This window comes from Nomascus leucogenys, unplaced genomic scaffold (assembly GCF_006542625.1).
Source record: "Nomascus leucogenys isolate Asia unplaced genomic scaffold, Asia_NLE_v1 001429F_37246_qpd_obj, whole genome shotgun sequence".
NCBI lineage: Eukaryota > Metazoa > Chordata > Mammalia > Primates > Hylobatidae > Nomascus > Nomascus leucogenys.
In genome coordinates, this window is record NW_022096362.1 from 20,617 (window position 1) to 37,269 (window position 16,653).

The 16,653-nt window shown below is 43.9% G+C and overlaps 1 pseudogene; it reads left to right on the forward strand.

Moving 5' to 3' along the window:
• Positions 1 to 13,759, forward strand: part of LOC115833894 — a 34,301-nt pseudogene extending 20,542 nt beyond the window's left edge.
• Positions 13,760 to 16,653: the final 2,894 nt, after the last annotated feature.

Below are 16,653 nucleotides of genomic sequence, written 5' to 3' on the forward strand. Positions count from 1 at the left end.
ACGTGGGTGCTCCTGTATTGGGTGCATATATATTTAGGATAGTCAGCTCTTCTTGTTGAATTGATCCCTTTACCATTATGTAATGGCCTTGTCTCTTTTGATCTTTGTTGGTTTAAAGTCTGTTTTATCTGAGACTAGGATTGCAACCCCTGCCTTTTTTTGTTTTCATTTGCTTGGTAGATCTTCCTCCATCCCTTTATTTTGAGCCTATGTGTGTCTCTGCATGTGAGATGGGTTTCCTGAATACAGCACACTGATGGGTCTTGACTCTTTGCCCAATTTGCCAGTCTGTGTCTTTTAATTGGAGCATTTAGCCCATTTACATTTAAGGTTAATATTGTTATGTGTGAATTTGATCCTGTCATTATGATGTTAGCTGGTTATTTTGCTTGTTAGTTGATGCAGTTTCTTCCTAGCCTTGATGGTCTTTACAATTAGGCATGCTTTTGCAGTGGCTGGTACCGGTTTTTCCTTTCCATGTTTAGTGTTTCCTTCAGGAGCTCTTTAAGGCAGGCCTGGTGGTGACAAAATCTCTCAGCATTTGCTTGTCTGTAAAGTATTTTATTTCTCCTTCACTTATGAAGCTTAGTTTGGCTGGATATGAAATTCTGGGTTGAAAATTCTTTTCTTTAAGACTGTTGAATATCAGCCCCCACTCTCTTCTGGCTTGTAGAGTTTCGGCTGAGAGATCCACTGTTAGTCTGAGGGGCTTCCCTTTGTGGGTAACCCGACCTTTCTCTCTGGCTGCCCTTAACATTTTTTCCTTCATTTCAACTTTGGTGAATCTGACAATTATGTGTCTTGGAGTTGGTCTTCTCAAGGAGTATCTTTGTGGCATTCTCTGTATTTCCTGAATTTGAATGTTGGCCTGCCTTGCTATATTGGGGAAGTTCTCCTGGATAATATCCTGCAGAGTGTTTTCCAACTTGGTTCCATTCTCCCTGTCACTTTCAGGTACACCAATCAGACGTAGATTTGGTTTTTTCACATAGTCCCATATTTCTTGGAGGCTTTGTTTGTTTCTTTTTATTCTTTTTTCTCTAAACTTCTCTTCTTGCTTCATTTCATTCATTTGATCTTCAATCACTGATACCCTTTCTTCCAGTTGATCGAATCAGCTACTGAGGCTTGTGCATTCATCACGTAGTTCTCCTGCTGTGGTTTTCAGCTCCATCAGGTCTTTTAAGGACTTCTCTGCATTGGTTATTCTAATTAGCCATTCGTCTAATTTTTTTTCAAGGTTTTTAACTTCTTTGCCATGGGTTCGAACTTCCTCCTTGAGTTCGGAGTAGTTTGATTGTCTGAAGCCTTCTTCTCTCAACTCATCAAAGTCATTCTCCATCCAGCTTTGTTCCATTGCTGGTGAGGAGCTGTGTTCCTTTGGAGGAGAAGAGGCGCTCTGATTTTTAGAGTTTCCAGTTTTTCTGCTCTGTTTTTTACCCATCTTTGTGGTTTTATCTACCTTTGGTCTCTGATGATGGTGACGTACAGATGGGGTTTTGATGTGGATGTCCTTTCTGTTTGTTATTTTTCCTCCTAACAGTCAGGACCCTCAGCTGCAGGTCTGTTGGAGTTTGCTGGAGGTCCACTCCAGACCCTGTTTGCCTGGGTATCAGCAGCGGAGGCTGCAGAACAGTGGATATTGGTGAACAGCAAATGTTGCTGCCTGATCGTTCCTCTGGAGGTTTTGTCTCAGAGGAATACCCGGCCATGTGAGGTGTCAGTCTGCCCCTACTGGGGGGTGCCTCCCAGTTAGGCTACTCGGGTGTCTGGGACCCACTTGAGGAGGCAGTCTGCCCATTCTCAGATCTCAAGCTGCATGCTGGGAGAACCACTACTCTCTTCAAAGCTGTCAGACAGAGAGTCGGAGTCTCACTCTGTCACCCAGGCTAGAGTGCAGTGCTGTGATCTCAGCTCACTGTAACCTCTGCCTCCCTGATTCAAGCTATTCTCCTTGCTCAGCCTCTCGAGTAGCTGGGACTACAGGCATGCACCACCACACCTAGCTAATTTTTTGTATGTTTTTAGTAGAGATGGGATTTCACCATGTTGGCCAGGCTGGTTTTGAACTCCTGACCTGAAGTGACCTGCCTGCCTCAGGGTTCCAAAGTGCTGGGATTATAGGCACAAGCCACCGCATCGGGCCATTTTTTTTAAATTTATTTTTTATTTTTTAGAGAGCATCTTGCTGTGTTGCCCAGGCTGTCAGGCTGGTCTCAAACTCCTAGTCTCAAGTGATTCTCCTGCCTCTTGAGTAGTGAGCCTTTTTTTGTTTTTTTTTTTTAATTGTCATTCAGTTTTTCTGTGAATTGCTCACTTGTTGATTTTCAGTAAACCTTTTTTTTTTTTTTTTGAGACAGAGTTTTGCTCTTGTTGCCCAGGCTGGAATGTAATGGCGCAATCTTGGCTCACCACAACTTCCGCCTCCCAGGTTCAAGTGATTCTCCTGCCTCAGCCTCCTGAGTAGCTGGGATTACAGGCATGCACCACCACCCCTGGCTAATTTTGTATTTTTGGTAGAGACGGGGTTTCTCCATGTTGGTCAGGCTAGTCTCGAACTCCCTACCTCAGGTGATCCACCCACCTTGGCCTCCCAAAATGCTGGGATTACAGGCATGAGCCACTGCGCCCGGCCAGTAATAACCTTTTATCTGTTATATCACTTGCAAATATTTTCTTCCTTTTATGCCTTGTCTTTTGATTTTATTGATAATGCTTTTAGCTGTACCAAAGTTTTGTTTTTCTTTCTTTCTTTGTTTCTTTTTTTTTTTTTTTTGAGACGGAATTTCACTCTGCCACTCAGGCTAGAGTGCAGTGCAGTGACTTCGGCTCACTGCAACCTCTGCCTCCCAGGCTCAAGCTATCCTCCCACCTTAGCCTCACAGGTAGCTGCACTACAGGCTCGCACCACCACACCTGGCTAATTTTTGTATTTTTAGTAGAGATGGGTTTTCACCATGTTGCCCAGGCTGGCCTTGAACTTGGGAGCGTAAACAATCCGCCCACCTCTGCCTCTGCCTCCCAGAGTGCTGGGATTTTAGCCATGAGTCACCACGCCCAGCCTTCTATATTGTTTTCTCAGTTTTAGAATTTTGTTTTTCTGACTTGGGTATTTACTGTATTGGGAATTTGTTTTGTGATGGCCTGAAAGATGTTTTAATTTGTTTGTTTGTTTTTTTCTTTTTTTTTGAGACGGAGTCTCGCTGTCGCCCAGGCTGGAGTGCAGTGACGCGATCTCGGCTCACTGCTGGCTCCGCCCCCCGGGGTTCACGCCATTCTCCTGCCTCAGCCTCCCGCATAGCTGGGACTGCAAGCGCCCGCCACCTCGCCCGGCTAATTTTTTGTATTTTTAGTAGAAACGGGGTTTCACCGTGTTAGCCAGGATGGTCTCGATCTCCTGACCTCGTGATCCTCCCGCCTTGGCCTCCCAAAGTGCTAGGATTACAGGCGTGAGCCACCGCACCCGGCCAAGATGATTTAATTTAATTTTTATTCCATATTGAAACCTAGTTATGCCAACCCCGTTTATTGAATAGTCACTGCTAAAGAGCATAAAATACAGAGAAAATTTCCTGCTGCCACCTCGACCCTTTCCCAGTTGGTTCCAGACTTCAGTGGTTATCATTGTGAAAAGTTTCTTGTTTATTTTCGAAAAATTGCCCATGTGTGGGGGTGGGGGTGGGGGGTCATATACAAATTGGATCATATGCTGTAGACTGTTCCATAGCTTTTTTTGACTCAGTATGATATTTTGCCATCTTTTTCATATCAGTTGGCATATGTCCAGGATCTAGTTTGGAGGTTAGTAAACTTTTTCTATAAAGGGCTAGACATGGTGGATGTGATGGCTTGTGCCTACGATCCCAGCACTTTGGGAGGCCGAAGTGGGAGATTGTTTGAGGCCAGGAGTTTGAGACTAGCCTGGGCAACATAGTGAGATCCCCATTTCTACAAAAAATAAAAAAATTAGCTGGGCGTGGTAGCACGCATCTGTAATCCCAGCTACTCAGGAGGCTAAGGCAGAAGGATCACTTGATCCTGGGAGCTTGAGGCTGCAGTGGGCCATGACTGTGCCACAGCACCCCAGCCTGGGCAACAGCAAGACCCCATCTTAAAAAAAAAATAAAGAAGGGCTAGATAGGCTTTGTGAGCCATACTCTCAGTCACAACTATTAATTTCTACCATTGCAGCAAGAAAGCAATAATAGACAATAGTAAACAAGTGTGGTTGTGTTCCAATAAGACTTTATTTACGAAAATAGGTAGAGCCAGGCATGCTAGTGTGTGCCTGTAGTTCCAGCTACTAGGGAGGCTGAGGTAGAGGTTCATTTGAGCCCAAGAGTTTGAGGCCAGCCTGGGCAACACAGCAAGACCCCATCTCTTAAAAAAATAAGAGACAGATTTGGCCCCAAGCCATATTTTGCTGACCTTTGGGCAAGTTTATATGTTTTAACATCTGTGTGGTATTCCGTTATATGAATATATCATAATTGATGTAATAAGCACCTTATTAATATACATTTAACTTTTCTAGTTCTTTTTATTATGAGCAATTCTGCACAAACAGAATTGTACATAACCTTTGCTTACTTTCATAAATATATATGGAAGAAATTTCTGAAAGTAGAATTACTACGTCAAATGCATGTGCATTTCAGATTTTGACAGAAATTATCAAATTGCTGTCTGCAGAGGTTGTGCTTGTTTACGCTCCCGTCAACAGCATATGATGGTGCCAGTTTCCTCACATGCTTGCCAACTCTGGGACTGTGAAAAACGCTATATGCCTTAGCTCTAAAATTAAAGAAGTATTTTTTGGATTGAGTTTTAAAAGTCTTGTTATTTTCAAAGGACATATACCAGATTGTTAACACTGGTTATTTCTGAACGATAGGATTGCTTGTCCTTTTTCCTTCCTTCCTTCCTTCCTTCCTTCCTTCCTTCCTTCCTCTTCTTTTTTTTTTTAAGAGATGGGGTCTTGCTCTGCATCCCCAGGCTGCAGTTTGGTGGCACCATCATAGCTCACTGCAGCCTCAAACTCCTGGGCTTAAGCGATCCTTCCACCTCAGTTTCCCGAGTAGCTAGAATTACAGGTGCAACCCACCACGCCAAGCTAATTTTAAAATTTTTTCTAGAGACAGGGTTTAATCATGTGGCCCAGGCTGGTATCAGATGCCTAGCCTCAAGTGATCCTCCCATTTTGGCCTCCCAAAGTGCTGGGATTATAGGTGTGAGCTACTGCACTCAGCCTACTTCTTTTGTATAGCTTTCTATGAAATATATTGTCTGAAAAATTTTCAATGCACAGACACTACTTTATCAGAAAAAAACAACAAAGGTGTTTTAATTCCAAAACAAAAGCTATATGTAAAGTGTATTTTGTCTTAGATATATAATTATGAATGTTGTATGTATATATTTGCCCCCAGCATCTGTATTATAGACAGAAAAAGCAACTGTGGATGAGGAGAAACAATCCTTGTACAAATGTTCCTAGTATTCTGCAGATGCTGATGCTGATCCATCCACTGCCTTAGCTCTTTGTGGACAGAAATTTCCTTCTTGGCCAGGCACAGTGGCTCACACCTGTAATCCCAGCACCTTGGGAGGCCCAGGCAGGCAGATCACCTGAGGTCAGGAGTTTGAGATCAGCCTGGCCAACATGGCAAAACCCTGTCTCTACTGAAAATACAGAAATTAGCCAGGCTTGGTGGCGCATGCCTGTAATCCCAGCTACTTGGGGGGGCTGAGGCACGAGAATCAGTTGAACCTGTGAGGTGGAGGTTGCAATGAGCTGAGATTGTACCACTGCACTCTAGCCTGGGTGACTGAGTGAGGCTTTTTCTGAAAGAAAGAAGAAATTTCCTTCCTTATCCACAAAGACAGCATTTCAGGCGAACATTTCAGTGTACTCACTCCATGCTGTTAAGAATTACTATAGCTTATAGAAGGAAGGGCATGTTTTGGGGGCCACCAGGATCTGGCTTATTCCTTCATGTGCTTCCATAGTCTCTGCCAGGTCCAGTTAAGTGACCTAACATATGGTCCAGTGAATATGAGACCAAGGAAGAAAATTCATCATGCAGTGCCCGGAGTCCTCTCAAGCAACCACTAAGGATTTGATGCTTCACAGCAGTGTGCTCTCTGTCGTACACATTAGCATTGCTCTTCCTCTGGGGTCTAAGGTTGAGATTTTGCATTTCGTGAATGTCTGCAAATTTCCAACAGCATCCACCCTGGCAGTACAGCGAGGCTGTAGGAACTGGTATGGTAATTTTCCTGAGCTCCCTAAACCCCAGCGTGTGTCAATGTATTCCACTTTTGCGTATTTTACTTCCTATAGAATGGGAGGTACAGAATCGTATCCCTTCTGGAACTATATTAAAGGCCTTGATGGAAGGTGGTGAAAATGGGCCCTGGATGAGATTTATGAGAGCAGAAATAACAGCAGAGGGTTTTTTACAAGAATTTGGGAGACTTTGCTCTGAAATGGTGAGTGATAAACATACCTACATTTCCATATTTTTCTTTTTGCCTTGAGTAGTGGTTGCAACATTCATGTATAAGTTAGTTAAACTGAAAATAAAGTGAAACCTAATAACCCATTACATGTTTTAAAGTTATTTCTTAGGCCAGGCGCAGTGGCTCATGCTTATAATCCCAGCACTTTGGGAGGCCCAGGGGGTGGATCACCTGAGGTCAGGAGTTCGAGACTAGCCTGGCTAACTAACATTGTGAAACCCCGTTTCTACTAAAAATACAAAAAATTAGCCGGCTCTGGTGGCACACACCTGTAATCCCAGCTATTTGGGAGGCTGAGGCAGGAGAATTGCTTGAACCTCGGGGTAGAGGTTGCAGTGAGCTATCATGCCATTGCACTCCAACTTGAGCAACAAGAGCGAAACTGTCTCAAAAAAAAATAATAAAGTTATTTTTTTCACCCCTAGGTGTTCAATGTTCAATTCATATATGAATAACTAAAAATATTCTTAGCCGGGCATGGTGGCTCACGCCTGTAACTTCAACACTTTGGGAGGTTGAGACAGGAAAAGTGTTTGAACTCTGGAGTTTGAGACCAGCTTAGGCAACATAGCCAGACCTCGTCTCTATAAAAAATTTAAAAAATTAGCGAGGCATAGTGGTGCACACCTGTGGTCCCAGCTATTCAGGAGGCTGAGGCTTGAGCCCTAGAGACTGAGACTTCAGTGAGCCATGACCATGCCACTGCACTCCAGCCTGGGCAACATAACAAGACTCTGTCTCAAAAAAAAAAAAAAAATTCTTTACTAAGTTCCTCCAGCATATATTTTTTAATGTTTTCTGGTGTATTATAAAGGATATTATGAAGGATACAAATGAACAGCCAGATGACAAGATACCTGGGGGCAAAGGTTTTAGAGCCACTGTGCCCTTTCTGGGCCTGCCACCCTCCTCCCAGCACCTCCATGCATTCAACAACCTGAAATCTCCCCTCTAATAGATACTAAAACAGGAGCTGTCTACATAATGGCTTTGATAAAAAAGCTTATTTAAAGCAATAATAATATTGAACATTTTTTCTGTACTGTGCACTGTTCTAAGCTCTTGATATAACTCATGCAACCATAATAGCTCTACTAAAATACAATTTAAAATATAGTAAGAAAAGTTCTGTAGGTAGATGGTGGTGATGGTGATGGTTGCATGACAACACGACTGTACTTAATGCCACTGCACTGTGTACTTAAAAATGGTTGAGTGGGTGGCTCACGCCTGTAATCCCAGCATTTTGGGAGGCCAAGGTGGGCGGATCACCTGAGGTCAGGAGTTCAAGACCAGCCTGGCCAACATGGTGAAACCCCGTCTCTTCTAAAAATACAAAATTTAACCAGGCGTGGTGGTGGGCATCTGTAATCCCAGCTACCTGGGAGGCTGAGGCAGCTGAATTCCTTGAATCCGGGAGGCAGAGGTTACATTGAGCTGGTATCGAGATCACACCACTGCACTCCAGCCTGGGTGACAGAGTAAGACTCCATCTCAAAAAAAAAAAAAAAAAAGGTTAAAATGGTAAATTTTGTGTTACATATATTTTCCACAATTTTTATATATTTATATAAATAAACATATATGTGTATATATAATAGTAAACTTTGAAAACATTATGCAAAGTGAAAGAAGCCAATCAAAAAAGACTGCATGGTATATGATTCCATCTGTGTAAAATGTCCAGAATAGGCAAACCCATAGAGATAGAAAGTAGATTGGTGGTTTTCTAGTACAAGGAGACTTTGGGGGAAATGAGGAGTGACTGTTAATGGGTACGGTTTACTCTTTTTTTTTTTAAAATTTTTTTTTTGAGACAGAGTCTCGCTCTGTCGCCGAGGCTGGAGTGCAGTGGAGTGATCTCGGCTCACTGCAACCTCTGCCTCCCAGGTTCAGGTGATTCTCCTGCCTCAGCCTCCTGAGTAGCTGGGATTACAGGCACATGCCACCAGCCCCAGCTAATTTTTGTATTTTTAGTTGAGACGGGGTTTCACCATGTTGGCCAGGATGGTCTCGATCTCTTGACCTTGTGATCCACCCACCTTGGCCTCCCAAAGTGCTGGGACTACAGGCGTGAGCCACCATGCCTGGCTGGTTTGCTCTTTAGAGTAATGAAAATGTCCTAAAATTGATGGCAGTGATGGTTGCACAACTTTGTAAATATATTAAAAACCATTGAATTGTACTCTTTAAATAGGTGACTTGCATGGCATGTGAATTATATTTCAGTAAAGCTGTTCTAAAATCTGTGTGTGTATATGTATATATAAAATAGCAGACTTGCCTTTGCACATTTTGAAATGTGATAATATAGAGTTTTTTTTCTTTTTTTGAGACGGAGTCTTGCTCTGTTGCCCAGGCTGGAGTGCAGTGGCATGATCTCGGCTCACTGCAACCTCCATCTCCTGGGTTCAAGCTATTCTCCTGCCTCCGCCTCCTGAGTAGCTGGGACCACAGGTGCGTGCCACCATGCCTGGCTAATTTTTTGCATTTTTAGTAGAGATGGGGTTTCACCATGCTAGCCAGGATGGTCTTGATCTCCTGACCTCGTGATCTGCCTGCCTCAGCCTCCCAAAGTGCTGGGATTATAGGCATGAGCCACCACGCCCGGCCTTATAAGAGTTTTCAAAACCCACACAGATTGAATTTAAAAACAAGAAAAAAATTGATCAGAAACTAAAGTTCATAATGGTGTTACTGAGGCAATACAAAAAGCATTAAATGACTTCTCAATCATTAAAAATTAAATTATATATACTTCATATACTTTAGAGTTCACTGTATCCTTTTATGATATGCTGTTTTTTTTTCAACTAGCAATCCATGAGCAGAATAAAGAATTCATTAATTGTAGTATTGATATAAATAGCTCCATTCCCTACTCTGTTGCTCAGGCTGGAGTGCAATGGCTTGATTTATAGCTCACTGCAACCCCAATCTCCCAGGCTCAAGCCATCCTCCCACCTCAGCCTCCTGAGTAGCTGGGACCACAGGTATATGCCACCAAGCCTGGCTAAGTTAAAAAAAATTTTTTTTTAGATCTCACTTTGTTGCCCAGGCTGGTGTCAAACTCCTGAGCTCAAGCAGTCTTCCCACCTCAGCCTCCCAAAGTGCTGGGATTACAGGTGTGAGCCACTGTGCCCAGCCTGTAACTCTAGTCCTAGGTAACTTTTAAAAACCTTATATGAGAGTTCAGCACAGGGGCTGAGGAACACACTTCCTGCAAGCAGCAAGCTGTGAGCCTGGGCTCTTGTAGCCAGAGAGCAGAAGGACGCCAGGAATAAGCATTTTTTTTTCTGTTGGCCATGAGTGTTTGTCACTCTTAATGATTGCTGTTCTCCTGTGCCCTCTCCTGTTCTTAGTCAAAGACCTCCGTGCCTGTGGACTCATTTTTCTCTCTGCTGACCAGTGAGCCATGCAAAGCAGTTCCCAGTGATGACTGAGGCCATAACTCAAATTCGGGCAAAAGGTCTTCAGACTGCAGTCTTGAGCAATAATTTTTATCTTCCCAACAAGAAAAGCTTTTTGCCCCTGGACCGGAAACAGTTTGATGTGGTAAGCTTGAGCTAATTGAAAACCATTGGAACAGAATCTGTGCCCTTGCTTCAGGGTGCAATGTTAAATGCTGTCTTCTAGCAGATCTTGAGTGAGGGAGTTTTTCCTTTAGACACTAGACTAAGTTAGGTTTAAATGCAATAGGTTGAAAACAGACCCTTTAAGATATCACTGTGTTCTTAGCAAGATGAGACATTTATGGCATTTGATTACTGGTTGACACTTCAGCTTTACATTCTAAATTCAAACCTTAGTCTTCATATAACACAAGCATCTCTATCAACCCTCATATCTTAATGGATCCTTTGGCCTTTTCTAAGACCAACTATGTTGCCTTCTATTTCTGTGACATTAGTTCCTAGACCAGTGCTGTCCAATAAAACTTCACTGCCCTCCTCAGCCTGATTTACTTCCATACGAAATCCATCTGCTCCATGTGTGTATCCCAACCTGTCATGTGATAAACCTATTGTTTTGATATGCTTGGCTATATTTGGGTGCTTATTTATTTATTTTTATTTTTTTATTTTGAGATGGAGTCTCACTCTGTAACCCAGGCTGGAGTGCAGTGGCTCAATCTCAGCTCACTGCAACCTCTGCTTCCCAGGTTCAAGCAATTCTCATGCCTCAGCCTCCTGAGTAGCTGGAATTACAGATGTGTGCCACCATGCCTGGCTAATTTTTATATTTTTAGTAGAGACGGGGGTTTACCATGTTGGCCAGGCTGGTCTCGAACTCCCAACCTCAAGGATCCACCTGTTTCAGCCTCTCAAAGTGATGGGATTACAAGTATGAGCCACCGTGCCTGACCTATTTATTTTTTATATTTATATATATATTTTTTGAGACAATCTCGCTCTGTTGCCCAGGCTAAAGTACAGTGGCACCATCTCAGCTCACTGCAACCTCTGCCTTCCAGGCTCAAGCAGTTCTCCTGCCTCAGCCTCCTGAGTAGCTGTGATTACAGGCATGCACCACCACCCCTGGCACCACCACCCCTGAATTTTTAGTAGAGACAGGGTTTCACCATGTTGGCCAGGCTAGTCTCGAACTCCTGACCTCAAGTTATCTGCCCACCTCAGCCTCCCAAAGTGCTGGATTACAGGCATGAGCCACCTGCCTGGCCCCTATTTGGTACTCTCTTTTTTTTCCTTGAGAGAAGGTCTCTCTCTGTCACCCAGGTTGGAGTTCAGTGGTGCAATCTCGGCTCTTTGCATCCTCCACCTCCTGGGTTCAAGGAGTTCTCATGCCTCAGCCTCCTAGTAGCTGAGAGTACAGGTGCATGCCACCACGCCTGGCTAGTTTTTGTGTTTTTTATTAATATTAGAGACTGGGTTTCACTGTGTTGGCCAGGATGGTCTCAAACTTCAGACCTCAAGTGACCAACCCACCTCAGCCTCCCAAAGTGCTGAGATTACAGGCATGAGCCACCGTGCTCGGTCCTATTTGGCTACTTTAAAAATGTTTGTTTTGTCTTATTACCAACAGCAGTGATAATTCCCTTTAGAGACTCCAAAGCCCAGATTGGCAGTTGATCTTCCAGCACCTTTAGAGTTGTGATGGATCAGAAGGACCCTTCCCCTGACCCATTCCTCCAAAGATATTCTGAGTCAGTGCAAAAGGGAACAGCTCACGAAATATAGTGAGAGTCATGGTAGCCTCTGGAAACATCGGATTAGATTTCTCTGATAATTCAAGTATTGGACATTTTGCTACCAGAGCCCTTTCTGATTCTTTCCATCTTTGTTAGAGCTACTTTTGCTGGGTCCAGGAAGTGGCATATTACCTTAGCCCTACATCTGCCTATGCCTGGGTGTATTTGTACCCTTCGTTGTGCCAGTGAGATTAAAGATTTTCAACTCTGCCTACACATCACATGACCTGGGAGTTTGTACAGATGCTGGGTCTGTTTCCTGGAGGCTTTCATTGAGTAGGTCTAGTTGGGATCCAGGCATGTGTATTTCGAAAAAGCTCCACAGGTGATTCTGCCTTGCAGCTGGGGTGAGATACCCCAAGATGCAATGAAGGACTTCAGATTCTGTCCATGCTTTTCTCTTATCACACAGCCTCTGTCATGCCTACCTTGAGAAGGAGGCTTCCTCTCCATCTTCCTGGGATAGGGCCTTGATAAATAAAATCATTTTTATTTGATCTACATTTGGAAAAACATGACCTTGTTCCCACAGTTCCTGCTTTGCCAAGAAAGTAATAGAAGCCCTGAATAAGTTCATGCTATCATGTGCAAAATATAAAAGAAAGAGAAGGCTAGAGATCTTATCAAATAAATCTTAAGAATTTATTTTACTTCCCCCAAATGTAATTCACCTAGTGAGAGGAGCCGAATGCTTCCTGGAACTTAGCCGCATCCCCCCCAATTCTCTCCACTCTCCCTTCTCTTGTCTCAGCCAGTACAGCTCTGCCGCTTCCATCTGGTGCATTACATCGACTGGTGTCTGAGACACCCTGCTTCTGTACTTCTCACTATTGACGTTTTCTTTAGGGTAGCTTCTTAGGCTTTTTTTTTTAGCTCATTCAGGTCCTTAGGAGACAAGAGAAGTAGAAAGGTCCAGTTTATTCCAGACATTTATTTACCTGAAAGGGCAGTTCTCACCCAACCGAGAATGCAAGTGTAGGGTAGAGAGAGGGGCCATGGGTTTGTCCTTGGCCTTGGAGAGCTTGGGTCGTTCCAAGTGGCAAGTCAGAGATTTAGTTCTGTTCTTGCGCAGATCAGAGGATATTGGTTATAAGCTATGTGGCTGTCTTGCGCCCACTCTATAGGAGATGAAGCCCTGGGGACACTGTAAAAGGACTTTTGGGGAATCAGTGGATCAGAGACAGCCTGACACTGAGAAGGCTTCCCCGTGTTCTCCTGAACTCTCAGCAGCACCCCCACCCATTCTGGATCAGATACGTGGCTGAAGCAAGGTCATCAGAGTACAGAAGCCTCTTAGCATGTCAGGAACAGTGTCAGCCCTCCCATGGAATTCTGTCTAAATGGAGTATGGATGGGTTTTTAACCTCTGAAATAAACACTAACTTCATATTTATTTTATACCTGTAACAGTGTCTTCTTTCTGGAAAAAAAAAAATGGTAAAATACTTTCCATAAAACTGACGTGTACAGCTTTTCTTCTGCTCTTTTTAGCCCCAAGATGTGACATTAGCCAAATGCTTTGTCATTTTGGAACTCACTTAAGCTAAGATAGGTAAGATGACTATAATATTATTCCCATTTTATTGATGATGGCACTGAGGCCCATTATGGCTTTGCTTGTTTGCACAGGGTCACAGTGTCTGAAACAGGCAGTGGTTTCTCGAGTTTGCCCCCACGTTGTAACCCAGTATTGTCAAATTACTCAATGTAAGAAGGCAACATCATTTTATATCATAACACTCTTAAATTACTTGTTATAATAAATCTCAACTGTCCTTCTTATGCTTTTCCTTTCAAAAAGTTTACCAGCGTGCATGTGGGAGCTCCACCTTTCGGGACATTCATCTCTCATTCCTGTCCCTCCATCAGATCGTGGAGTCCTGCATGCAAGGGATCTGTAAGCCAGACCCTAGGATCTACAAGCTGTGCTTGGAGCGGCTTGGCCTGCAGCCTCCGAGTCCGTGTTTCTTTGATGACCTTGGACCAAATCTAAAAGCAGCTGCCAGCCTTGGTATTCACATCATTAAGGTAATAGTAATTTTTGAACACCGCTCCCATGCACCAGCCACTAGTGCAACGTTTCTCTGTAATCTTTTTACATTTGTAGCTCTAGCTTTCCTTAGGGTTTCCCCCTATGTTTCCATAGTCATGCTATTTTGTGTTAATTATGAAATCTATGTGACTAGTTGCTTGTATTTTCAATGGGAAGCAAGACAAACAGGTACTGAGAAGGCAGGTTGAGAAAGAGATAGGAGAGGAGGTGAATGGCAGGGCTTAAGACCTTTGGGAGGTGTTCACACTGTCCTCATGATCCAGTGATGCTGCCTTAAGTGGGAGAGCCAGTGGCCACCAGCCATGCAGGCCATGCAGCTCACTGCTGTAAAGCACGAGAAGCCATGTGAGGGGTCTCATGCCAACTTTTTCTATTCTTTTTTTTTTTCTCATACAGGGGCTTGTTGTGTCACCCAGGCTGGAGTGCAGTGGTGCAATCATAGCTCTCTGTAGCCTCACCTCCTGGGCTTAAGTGATCCTCCTACCTCAGTCTCCTGAGTAGCTGACCAGAGGCATACACCACCACACCCAACTAATTTTTGTATCTTTATAGACAGGTTTTGCCATGTTGCCCAAGCTGGTCTCAAACTCCTGGGCTCAAGCGATCTGCCCACCTTACCCTCCCAAAGTGCTGAGATTACAGGTATGAGCCACCACGCCTGGCTTTGTTCTTCTATGTTTGGGTTTCATCATTGAGCTGATGGGCCTGTAGGGCAAGAGCAAACATTGCAGCATAATCTTCTTCTTCTTGGCACAAGAGGGTATTGTGCTTTTTTTTTTTAAACAGAGTTTCACTTTGTCACCCAGGCTGGAATACAGTGCATGATCTTGGCTCACTGTAACCTCTGCCTCCCTGGTTCAAGCAATTCTCGTGTGTCAGCCCCCGAGTAGCTGGGACTACAGGCACATGCCACCATGTCCGGTTAATTTTTTGTATTTTAGTAAAGACAGGGTTTCACCATGTTGCCCAAGCTGGTCGCAAACTCCTAAGCTCAGGAAATCTGCCCACCTCGCCTCCCAAAGATTCACGGCCTCACCACGACCAGCCATGAATCCTTTTTTGAGATGAGGTCTTCCTAAGTTGCCCAGGGCTTTGAAATCCTGGACTCCAGCAGTCCTCTCACCTCAAGCTTTCCCAAGTGGCTGGAACTGTGGGTGCACACCATCATGCCTAGCTGTTTGTGAACCCTTGACCAGTGCTTCTCTCTGCAGGATAGAAAGTTCAGTGTGTTAGGAGTTAAATGGGAAGAGGAAACTCATTCTACTGCTCCCTCATTAGCTAAATATCCTGGGTCTGAAGGCCTTCCTCAGAGCACTGACTTCTTTGATAATTTCCCTCTAAAGGACTACCCTTTGTAAAAAGTAAAGTAGGCTGGGCATGGTGGCTCACCCTTGTAATCCAGCACTTTGGGAGGCCGAGGTGGGCGGATCACGAGGTCAGGAGATCGAGACCAGGTGAAACCCCGTCTCTACTAAAAATACAAAAAAATTAGCCAGGTGTGGTGGAGGGCCTGTAGTCCCAGCTACTCGGAGAGGCTGAGGCAGGAGAATGGCGTGAACCCGGGAGGCGGAGCTTGCAGTGAGCTGAGATTGCGCCACTGCACTCCAGCCTGGGCGACAGAGCGAGACTCCATCTCAAAAAAAAAAAAAGTAAAGTAGAGGTTTTCTTTAAAGACTTTCTGTTATTTAATTAGGAATAAATAGTAACTTGTTTTAGAAGCAAAATTTATTTAAAGAACTGTGCTTTTTTTTTTTTTTCAAGATGGAGTCTCGTTCTGTGCCCAGGCTGGAGTGCAGTCGTGCAGTCTCAGCTCACTGCAAGCTCCACCTCCTGGGTTCACACCATTCTCCTGCCTCAGCCTCCCAAGTAGCTGGGACTACAGGCGTCTGGCTAACTTTTTGTATTTTTAGTAGAGACGGAGTTTCACCTGTTAGCCAGGATGGTCTCGATCTCCTGACCTCGTGATCCACCTGCCTCGGCCTCCCAAAGTGCTGGATTACAGGTGTGAGCCACGCGCCCAGCCATGCAACATTTTTAAATATTGCTAGCTGCAATAAAGAAATTAATGTATTTTATGTTTTTAGTTCCTACAATTTAGTCTAAATATTTCCTTGGCATGCTAATACTGGTCCAAGCAAGTATTGGGGTCATAGCTTGTTCCTCTTCTTTATTTTGAAGGTGTTTATTTTTTCTCAGCATTTTACAAGTTACTTCCTTCTTCCTTTGTTTCCTCTACCTTTGCCTCTTTTAAAAAGCTTTAAGTTGCTAGCCAATTAGGACAAATACAGAATTAAAGTCTCATTCCAGCCAATGGAAACTGGACACAGCAGTAGGGTGACGTGTCAGGTTATAAATAACCCTGTCTCTTTGTCGGTATACTTTCATGGCAAAACTGCTGGCGAGGTACCCTTTTTACAGGACGTAAAAATAGCCTTGCTGAGTAAATTAAATTTGTGTTCAAGTGCTATTAGGACCTACCAGCCAAGATGGCCTAGAAAAATAAAATAGCTTTAAATTATAATATTAGCAAAAAACGGCCGGGTGCAGTGGTTCACGCCTGTAATCCTGGCATTTTGGGAGGCTAAGGCAGGCAGATCACGAGGTCAGGAGATTGAGACCATCTGGCTAACACAGTGAAACCCTGTCTCTACTAAAAAAAAATACAAAAAATTAACCGGGCATGGTAGCGGGCACCTGTAGTCCCAGCTATTCGGGAGGCTGATGCAGGAGAATGGCGTGAACCCAGGAGTTGGAGCTTGCAGCTAGCCGAGATCGCGCCACTGCACTCCAGCCTGGATGACAGAGCAAGACTCTGTCTCTAATAATAATAATAATAATAATAGCAAAAAAAAGATGTTTGTTTCATAAT